Raw genomic sequence first — 11114 nt, 5'->3', positions numbered from 1 at the left:
ACATCTTTTCTCTCATGGCTCTGGAGACCTGAAGCCCAAAGTCAGGGTTGGCAGCCGGGCCCCGCCCCTTCCGAAGGCGCTGCTGGAGAATCTTTGCCCCTGCCCAGTTTCTGGTGGTTGCCCGCAATCTTCTCATTCCTCACTCGCCCTCAGACTGCTCCAGCCTCTGCCTCTGACCCCATAAGGTCTCTCCTCCCAGCTTCTGTGTCTCTCCTCTTCTTGTAGGGACACCAGTCATGTTGGATTTAGAGCCCACCCTACTGCGGTTTGATGTCACCTTTTTAAAAATATTTATTTTTTTGGCTGTGCTGGGCCTCAGTTGCGGCTCGAAGGATCTTTGATCTTTGTTGTGGCATGCGAGATCTTTAGTTGTGGCACTTGAACTCTTAGATGTGGCATGTGGGATCTCGTTCCCTGACCAGGGATCGAACCCTGGCCCCCCTGCATTAGGGGTGCAGAGTCTTAGCCACTGGACCACCAGGGAAGTCCCCAGTTTGACATCCTTCTGACTGAAGACATCTGCAACTCCTCTATTTCTAAATACTGTCACCTTGTGAGGTTCCAGGAAGGACGTGAATTCAGCGGGGTGGGGTTGATCAACCCCGTGCGGGTCTCCAGCTGCTCCTTCCTGTCTGGTTTCTCTAACCTCCTGCCCATGTTCCACACGCCGCCACTCCCACACCTCCCCTTAGTGGTACAATAACCGGGTTACCGCACCCTCCTCCTCTCCCATCCCTCTTCTCTAATCTCCTGGCACCCAGAATCCCCGGTTAAAGTCACGTTCCCTGACAAACAAGAGGAGGGGTAGCCGACTGTGTGCCAAAGCCCTTTGTGTTCCTCATTGTGAGGTCACTTGTCCCCTTACACTGGAACCTGGGAATCACCAGCTCACCCAGGTGCCGTCATGGGGACACACGGGACTTGGGTGGATGGATTAAGACAGGCTGGGGCTCAGCGTCAGCGTGCTGCAGCCGGCACCAAGAGGCATGGGAATGCCGCATGCAACCCTCGTGAGGGAATCTGTGTCTCTTCAGAAGGGGACAGAGGGATGACCCCAGTTAGAGACGGGCTTTGACATAAGACTGTGCATAAGACTGGCCTTGGGGAGAGAGGTTCAAGATGGAGGGCACGTAGATATACCTGTGGCTGATCCATGTTGATGTATGGCAGAAGGCAACCCAGTATTGCAAAGAAATTATCCTCCAACTGAAAAAAAAGACTGACCGTGCGCTCTAGGCACAGAACACTGGGGCTGTGTGCAGCATTCCTGGCAATTTCTGGAAGCCCCAGGTGTGCTAACTTGGGTCCACATGTGTATGCATGCTCTGTCGTGTCCGACTCTTTGAGACTCCTGGACTGTAGCCCTCCAGGCTCTTCTGTCCATGAGATTCTCCTGGCAATAACACTGGAGTGGGGTGCCATTTCCTTCTCCAGGGCATCTTCCCAACCCGGATTGAACCTGCGTCTCCTGCACTGGCAGGTGAATTCTTTACCACTGAGCCACCTGGGAAGCCCAGCTTGGGTCCTCTGAGACACAAATACCAAGATGAGATTCCAAGTGCGAAAGAGTCTTGGAGAAAATGCCTGCATAGGACGAGGGGGAGGGAGATGTAGGAGGCTGGGGGAACCCACAGATGGAGATGCTGGTTAACCCCGGGGAAGGAAAGAAGGAAGGGCAAAGGAAGGTCTTCCTCAGGCCAGAGCTGCCTGTGGAGGAGCCCCGCATCTCCCAGGAACAGGCCTGTCTTAGCATCTGTCCCCGCCAAGCTCAGCCAGGGGCTGGGTGCAGCCCGTGGGACGTGTGGCCTCATGCCCATGCCCCTGGGCTCAGAGCCTGGCATTGGGGCATCAGGCAGTCCTGCTCCCCCACAGCAGGAGACTGGAGGGCCTGCCGTGGCCAACAGGCACAGCCGTTGTCTCCCAGCCCAACAGTAAGCTTGGGCCCTATCAGGGGAAGAAGCCTGGGGTCTGGGGAATCCCAGCCTGGTCAGCCCTCCAGTGGGTGGGGCTGCAGGATGGGGCCCAAGCCTCCTGCTCGCCTAGGATGAAGGTCACCCAGGAGAGCCAGCCCGCTGCGGTAGGAATTTCCATGAAGCATGTTCACATCAATGAGAGCTGGGTGTCCTCGAAGGAAATGAAACCGTGAAATCATTTTCAACACCAAAGGCCCAGTTGTTTTGACAGGAAAAAGAAACAGGGGCTCCAGCCAGCCCTCAGATGTGCTGGGTGCCCAGTGGACGCCTGTTCCATCTTTCCGTCCCCGCGCTCGGAGGGCGTGGGGTACATCTTTTCCATCTTCAGGGGTTTGTGTTTGTACAGGTTTAGAGGATCGTGAACCTTTTTACTTCTCGGTATTTCGCATCTTGCGTTCCCCGGTAGGCTGCTTGTACCAAACTGACCAAGCATGGCACATAGCTTTGGCCTCAGGGCTACGTTTTTAGCTCCTAAACCATTGAGGCTTCAAGAAGGGGAGGCGGGGTGGGTGTGAAGACGTCAGCAGATGTGAAATCAGGCAGACAGAAATCAACAGGGCACTCCTCCTTCCTGTCTGCAGGGCTCAGGTTCTCCACGTGGCCCGGCCCTTCTCCTCCTGGGGGTGGGGCGGCGGGGTGGCGACAGGGAGCGGCTTCACACTCCGGTCCCCAGTTCAGTTTCTCAGGCTGCCCTCCCAGCTCACACCCCAGCCATGCTGGCTGGTGTAAATGTCACAGGCACTGTTTTCCTTCTTCACGTTGCTCTGCAAACATAGCACAAAGGTGCCCAAACCCTCTGCCCTGGCATCGCCCACTTCCTTATTACCCAAATGAAGTAGAGCCAGCCCATGTCCGCATGACACCAGGGGAAGCCATGGGCCTTCTCAGCAACTGCCCCGCCAGCGACCTCCAAGGTGCAAACCCACGACAGGGATAGCCCCTCCTGTTAACGTCACGAACTCCTTCCCCTCTTCTGGGAGCTCCCTGGGAGCTCTCTTCAGTCTCCTCCTCTGGCCCTTGCCTCGCTCTGAGCACTTCAAGACCTGGTCCTGGGCCATGTGTCCTCCAGCGACACGCCACCCCCCACCCTCCGTCCAGGTGAGCTCCCTCAGGCCCACGACTTCCAACACCAGTGACCCCAGACCTAACGTCCAGCCAGACCTCCCTTCTGGCCGCTCAGCTGGCTTCTTCGCCTCTTCTCTTGACTTCTCCCTCCAACCCTGTTACCCGCCAGTAAAAGAGCATCACCCATCACCCAACCCTCCAATTGCTCAAATGGGAAACAGGAATTCTCCTTGGTTCTCTCCTTTTCCTTGCCTCCCGCATCTCCATCCACAATCTCCCGAGCTATCTCGAGCCCGTCCACTGTTTTTAGTTCAGATCACTACTTGCTTTAACAATGCACAGGCGTGCTAAGTCATTTCAGTCGTGTCCAACTTTTCGCCATCCTATGGACGGTAGCCCACCAGGCTCCTCTGTCCGTGGGATTCTCCAGGGGGATCTTCCCAACCCAAGGATCAAACCCGCATCTCTTATGTCTCCTGCATTGGCAGGCGGCTTCTTTACCACTTCTGCCACCCGGGAAGCCCCGCTTTAACCACACTCAAGGCCAAATTCAGCTATGAAAGCTCTCCTCTGCCCCAGCCCTGCCAGGCTCAGCACCCCTCTCCCAGTCCTCCCCGGGTTCCAGCCACACTGACTGGCCCTACTGCCCCAGGGCTGGGCGCCACCTTCCCTCCGCAGGAACGTTCGCCTGATGTCTGAGGGCTTGGCTTTTTCTCAGGCTTCAGATCTCCCTTTAAGTATTACCTTACCTCCCTAACACACTCCCTGAAAATGCCTGCGCCTCTATGGTGCGGAGGACTATCATGTCCCCCTTTACTCCGCTGTGAGCCGCGTGTGTGTGCATTAGCAGTGGGGGTGTGGTGGGTAGGCTAATAACCAAAAGGCTAATGGATTGTTTCCATCGGCTCCAGGGCCTCACTGTTAGCACCACAAAGAATTGGCTGAGAAGTAAAGGATGCCTATTCGCTCACAGCTTTGAATGAAGGACATGTGCTTCTCTCCCCAGAGTCTTTCCATGAGCTGACGAAGGGCCACGGAAAATCCTATTCCCTCCCTTCTAGAGCAGACTGGGAGGGTCGTGGCATTTCCCCTCTCTGTTTGTGGTGTCTCCTTAGTTCACAGAGCCCTTGTTAATACAGGACGATGGCTACCCCTCGACAACAGTGAGTGAGCTGGGGAATCACCTGACCTAACCTCGGGCCAATCAGAGTTTCTTCCCAAGAATTAGAGTTCGAGACAGAGACAGAGGAGTCAGTTTTCCTGTGGTGGCCTGGACTCCAGCAGGTGGGACCTGGGTTCGGTGGTGATTACCACATGACCCAAGGAGTCAATGGAACGTCTGTGATGAGCAGAGAGGAGAGGATTGAGGCGGCCCCCTGACTGAGCACCATCCTTCACACCCCAGGCATCTTTTACCCGAGAGACAAATACATATCTTATCCTTATATTCAAATACGCTCTGCAAATGGAAAGCCCTTGATCAGGAAATTCATTTGCTTAACAAAAATTGAGCATCTCATTTACCTACAACTGTGGATCTCCAGTCTCACAAAGAAGACAAGATACTTAGCAGCAGCAATGGAAATTTCTGGAGCCCACAGAACAGAGGGCCAGCCCTGGGATGGGCTGGATGCACCCTCCCGCTCTGTTCCCACTGGAACCCCGTGCCATGTCCTAAATCCTTCATCAGCCTGTTCCAGATTCCGATCCTCTCTTCAGGGATGGGGCTGAACAGCAGAGACACACGCTCTTTTTAAACTTCTTTTTTCCCAGATCCCCAGCGGATGGTGCCTCGTAAGGTCAAGAGAGGTCCTGGCTGCTTTGATTTGCTGAGGCTCCCAGTATATTTGAAAACAAATAGCATCAGAATAGAGTTCAAAGTTTGTGGCATATTTTAAATATTTACATGTAATGAAATAGTATGTTAGTATGTTTAACATGCTTAAACTCACACAAAACTCCACACTCATAATGTGGCCACAGGACTAATTTTTAAAATTTTTATTTCATACTGGAATGTAGTTGATTTACATGTTGTGTTATAGGTGTACAGCAGCCTGACTCAGTTAGACATAGACATCAGATCAGATCAGATCAGTCACTAAGTCGTGTCTGACTCTGTGTGACCCCATGAACCGCAGCACGCCAGGCCTCCCTGTCCATCACCGATCTATTCTTTTTCGGATTCTTTTCCCATAGAGGTTTTTACCGAGTGTTGAGAGTTCCCTGTGCTGTACAGCAGGTCGGGTTGATTATCTGCTTTATTAGTAGAACGTATATGTTAATCCCTGATGGCTCAAGTAAAGAATCTGCCTGACAATGCAGGAGACACAGGAGGCGAGGGTTTGATCCCTGGGTCAGGAAGATCTCCCAGAAGAGGAAATGGCAACTCACTCCAGTATTCTTGCCTGAAGAATCCCACGGACAGAGGAGCCTGGTAGGTTATAGTCCATGGAGTCAGAAAGAGTCAGACACGACTGAACGACTAAGTATACATCTTAATCCCAACCTCCTAATTTATCCCTCCCCCTGGGATTTTTTTTTTGTTTTGGCCATGCCACATGGCATGTGGAATCTAGTTCTCTGACCAGGGATCGAACCTGTGCCCCCTGCAGGATTTGTTTCTTTTTTAAATGAGTTCCTTGTAGCCGGTTTGGGCAGCATGGCTGCTAAAGGGACAGAGGCATGCAGCTGTGATACACGCCTTCTAGTTCCATTCTTGTCGGTGCTTCTCTGTTTCCCTTCACCTGAAGACGGTGATTAAAGTGGGAGCCCGGGGCCCTTTGTAAAGGGCTGGCAGCTCCTCGGGAGGCCCTGGGGTAGACAGACGTCTTTCTGTGTCTGTTCGCCCCTGGTTTTTTTCAGGTAGACCACAGACTCAGTTGCTTCATTTTTAGCTGTCTTTCTTTTTTCTGTCTTTAAACTTTCTTAGCTTTTCCTCCCCCCGGATACAAACTGTAACCTATTTACTCTACAGCATGAAAAGACATGGGGGGGACTTCAATGAGACTTACTCAGTGAAAGAGCCAGTCTGAAATGATTGAAACTATATGACATTCTAGAAAAGGCAAGACTACGGAGACAGAAAAAGATCAGTGGTTTTCAGGGCTTAGAGGAGAGAGAGAGATGAGCTGGCAGAGGACTTTTAGAGCAGTGAGGCTGCTCCGTATGATACTATAATGGTGGACACACATCCTTTTACGTTTGTCCAAATCCATAGTCTGTATGACACCAAGAAGGAACCCTCAGGTGAACTATGGACTTTGGGCGACAGTGATGTGTTAACACAAATCCATTGATTGTAGTAGTTATACCACTCTGGTCAGGATGTGGATGGAGGAGGAGGCTATGTGTGTAGGGTCAGGAAGCATATGGAAATCTCTGTATTTTCCACTCAGTATTTCTGTGAAACTGAAAATTGTACTTGGAGTACACAAAAGTGTTCTTTCTACTCTTAAAACTGCTCTAAAAATTAAGTTTAGTTACTTTTTTTTTAAAGAACGTGTGACTCTTATCTTCAGGCTGCATCCAGTGGAGGTCAATTCCTAAGTGGGAAATTCGTGGATTCACAAATTTAGGTGCAGACAGGACCTCAGACGTCACTCAGAAATCACTCGAGGCAGGGAGCAGACATCCAGGGATCAAATCCCGACTCATCTGTTAACACCAGCTGTGTGTCCTTGGGCAACCTACTCAACCTCTGTGAGCCTCTGTTTTTCCATCTGTAAAATGGAAGTAAAGATGGACTTTATCTCAGAGAGCCATTGTGAGGATTAAATGAGATAATTTATGGCAAACTCTTAGCTGGTGCTCCGTAAATATCAGCTATTGCTGCTAAGTCACTTCAGTCGTGTCTGACTCTGTGCGACCCCATAGATGGCAGCCCACCAGGCTCCCCCGTCCCTGGGATTCTCCAGGCAAGAACACTGGAGCGGGTTGCCATTTCCTTCTCCAATGCATGAAAGTGAAAAGTGAAAGTGAAGTCGCTCAGTCGTGTCCAACTCTTCACGACCCCATGGACTGCAGCCCACCAGGCTCCTCCGTCCATGGGACTTTCCAGGCAAGAGTACTGGAGTGGGGTGCCATTGCCTTCTCCAAATATCAGCTATTACTAGCATTCAAAAAAAAAATTTCTGGGGGGCCACACCATTCAGCCTGCAGGATCTTAGTTTCCCAACCAGGGATCAAACCCACACCCCCTGCAGTTGGGAACGTGGAATCCTAACCACTGGGCCACCAGCGAAGTCCCCTTTGTGTGTGCGTGTGCTCAATTGCTCTCCTGTATCTGACTCTTGCTGATGCTGAAGCTGAAGCTCCAGTATTTTGGTCATCTGATGCAGACAGACACTCACTGGAAAAGTCCCTGACGCTGAGAAAGATTGAGAGGAGAAGGAGAAGAGGGCATCAGAGGATGCGATGGCTGGATGGCATGAACATGAACTTGGGCAAACTCTGGGAGATGGTGAGGAACAGGAAGCCTGGCGTGCTGCAGTCCACGGGCTCACAAAGAGACAGACACGACTCAACAACAGCCTCACTCTCTGCGACCTTATGGACTGTAGCCTGCCAGGCTCCTCTGTCCATGGGATTTTCCAGCAAGAATACTAGAGTGGGTTGCCGTGTCCTCCTCCAGTGCATCTCCTCCACTCAGGGATCGGATCTGCGTCTCCTGAGTCTTCTGCATTGGCAAGAGGATTCCTTACCATTGGGCCACCTGGGGAGCCTGGGGAAGTCCCCTAGCAGTATTATTATCCAGGATAATATTCATTCAGTCATTCAACAGTAACTAGTTGAGCAGCATGTAAGATACCAGGGTGAACAGGGCAGAGCTGGTCCCTGCCCTCACGGAGTGCACAAGCTGGTCCAGCCTCCTTCTGGGTACATGGTGATGTTGAAAATAGAAGATACAGCTCCCATTTGGGCTTTGCAGGCAAGCACCCACTGATACACACACCCTGGAAGCAGCTTTAGTAGCCAAGTGATTACTTAGAAGATTTTGTCATGAGGTGACGAGTCACAGAGCTGGGCTGCCTGTGTTCCAATCCCAGATGCCTCCTAGCTGTGGAACTTCAAGCAAGTTCCTTCCTTCCTCTGTGCCTCAATTTCCTTGCTTTTATAAAGGAGGGCATAATATCAGTGTTCTGTGGCAGCCTGGACAGAAGGGGAGTTTAGGGGAGAATGGACACACGTATATGTATGGCTGAGTTGCTTTGCTGTCCACCTGAAAGTATCACAACATTGTTAACCAGGCCTTGTGGTTGTTCAGTTGCTCAGTTGTGTGTCCAGCTCTTTGTGACCCCACGGACTGCAGCACGCCAGCCTTCCCTGTCCTTCACTGTCTCTTGGAGTTTGCTCAAACTCATGTCCATTGAGTTGGCAATGCCATCCAACCATCTCATCCTCTGCTGCCCTCTTCTCTTTTTGCCTTCTATCTTTAGTCAGTGATACTCCAATATAAAATAGTTTTTTTTTTTTTAAAGGAGGGCATGAATAGAACCTATCTCATGACCTGTTATGAGCAATCAACATATACTGTAACATATACTGAGTGTAGAGAATGGTGCTGGGCAAAGCGTAGGTGCTACGATGCTTTTCATAATTGTTGTTCTTGTTATGACTCATCAACGGTTCTAACTCTGACTCCATTGAGACAGTAACCAGCAGAGAGCAAGGCGGAGCTTCTTGGTGACAAAAGAAATCCAGGCAGTGTGGTGGAGTTCTCAAGAGTATGCCTGCCTCATGGGTGTTTATCCCAGGGCCCTGCTTGCACAGGTGTGATACGGTTTATAAGTCAGCCGTAGCCACAGAATATGTAATAGCTAAAACCTGGAAGCGGCCTAAATGTCTGTGAACAGGAGACTGGTTAAGAAACCCATGACTCACCCAAAGAAAGAAATGTTAGCCCTCTAAGAGAACGAGCCAGCTGCATGTGAAATGATGTGAAAAGGTTTCCAAGAGTATTGTTAAATGCAGAAAGCAAAGGGCAGTGCACTTTTACTTTCTGTGTTTTTTAAAAAAAAGGAAGAAGAGTACATGCCTGTGTCCTTTGGTCACAGGGCTTGTCTTCAGGGGCACCAGAGACTGCTTTCACCACGTGTGCTCTTTTGCACCTTTTGAACTTGAAGCTGTATGCTTGTATTACTTATGTAACAACCACACACACAAAAGGAGTAAGCAGAAAATTGGTGCTGATTCAAAAATCAGCACTCCAGTTCACTGTGTTCTGCTAAACATATTTCACTGCACTCTGAGCAGATGGCCCGGGAGGGGTTGGGCCAGGGCCAGGGGGCAGCCTCCCTCCCCCATGGGTGTGTGGGGAGCCTTGTGGGGAGCCACGTGGGGCCCTGTGGCCAGGCACATGCTTGCAGCTGGCCCTTCCTGTGCAGCGGAAGGCCCGGGGTGTGGGGCTGAGACTGGTCAAGAGTGGGCGCCGGTAGCACACGCAGGGCCAGATCATGGTCCTCATGTCTGGGTCTGGCCTGGGCAGCTTTCCAGGGCGGACAGTCACGAGACACAGGCTCGTTAGTAGTGCCAGGAAAGGGCCATTATCGAAGCTGCTTCTCTCCATTCATGGGACAGTTCCACAGTGAAACTTGGGGCCAGAGAGAAAGCCTAAGGTTCAGGAAACAGCTTTGGAAGGGCCAGGGTTTCCTGGCCTGCTTGAGGCATCCCTGGGATGGAAAGAGCCCAGAGGAACCTGGGTTCTTAGTTCTTCATCCATCCGCCTGGCTGAAATACAAAGATTCTTTTCAGAGCTCTCCCTGAAGTAGCCCTCCAGCTTTGGACACTCACCGCATTGTGTGCTGGGACATTCCCTGTAGCCCAGCAAAAGGGACAGAAAGGCCCTTTCAGTTAACTGCAAAATAAGCAGGGCTCCGTCCAAGGATGGGGGCCCTTTGCCTCCTGGGCCCTTCAGTAATTCATTGGCTGTCTGAGCACCGTTTACTGCCTCCAGTCTGTTGGATGAGGGTTTTTCAAATGCCGCTTGGTCAATGATTCTTTATACACGCTTATATAAAAAACATATATGTAGGCATGCAAACAGATACTCTTCAGTCATATAGGTTCCCGTACACGTTCAGACACACACATGAACAATTCTATGTAGTCATACTCTTGCCTGGCAAGATATACTGTCTCCGAGGCAGATCAAATATCTGGTACAAGGTGATCAAACAAGATCTGCAGAAGGTTTGTAGTGACACAGAGTTACAAGAGGAGGAATACAGTCTCCTCTGTATTCTTCTCCGAACTGCTTCTCTGAATCTGGGTCATTGTGAAGTCCACTGAATTATTTTGTTGTTGTTAATTTAATTACTATGGTCATGTCTTTATAGCTTATTTATTCATTTTTTTTAATGGTTTTACTGATTTATTTTTGGCTGTGCTGGATCTCCGTTGCTGCATGTGGGCTTTTTTCTAGTTGCGGGACATGAGCTTCTCACTGCCGAGGCTTCCCTTGTTGTGGAGCACAGGCTTAGCTGCCCCGTGACATGTGGGGTTTTCCTGGACCAGGAATCAAACCTGCGTCCCCTGCATTGGCAGGCGGATTCTTAACCACTGGACCACCAGGGAGTTCCAAAGTCCAGTTAATTCTTTCTCTCTGTGGATGGTAACACCTGTACTTCCTCTTCGGATGTGACTCGGGCGTTCATTTATCAAGCATTTGGGGATCCTACCCCACCTCAGGCAGTGTTTTGGTTTCCTGGGCTACTGTGATGAACAAAATGGGCAGAGATCTGGGGCCTCGTGATGTTTGCATTCTGGTGAGGAGCCAGCTGGTCACTGTGGGGGCAGGTGGGGTTGGGGATGGACAGGGGGCAGGCAGACTTCCCAGGGAAGTGACCGTTGAGTGGAAACCTGAGGGCTGTAAAGGCGGGAGTCAGAGGCATATGTGTGGAGCAGTTCTAGGCAGAAGAGACAGTGACTCCCTTGTGCATCTAGTTACATTGCGCTCACTTGGCAAAAGGCAGCCCTGGTTAGACCCAACTCCACACCCACATCTGTGCAACGGAACCTCGGCCGCAGAGACACGTGCCCTGTGCTGGCTGGCCTCCTTGCAGTTCAGGGCCAGGA

General features: G+C 51.1%; 1 non-coding gene across 1 annotated transcript; it reads right to left on the bottom strand.

The window, feature by feature from the left end:
* Positions 1 to 410: 410 nt before the first annotated feature.
* On the bottom strand, positions 411 to 484 carry TRNAR-CCU (transfer RNA arginine (anticodon CCU)). Its single transcript has one exon. It is a non-coding gene; the product is annotated as a tRNA-Arg (tRNA).
* Positions 485 to 11114: the final 10630 nt, after the last annotated feature.

This window comes from Bos javanicus, chromosome 22 (genome assembly GCF_032452875.1).
Source record: "Bos javanicus breed banteng chromosome 22, ARS-OSU_banteng_1.0, whole genome shotgun sequence".
Taxonomy (NCBI): domain Eukaryota; kingdom Metazoa; phylum Chordata; class Mammalia; order Artiodactyla; family Bovidae; genus Bos; species Bos javanicus.
Note: the sequence above shows the minus strand (reverse complement) of the source record. Positions and strands in the feature narration are given on the sequence as shown.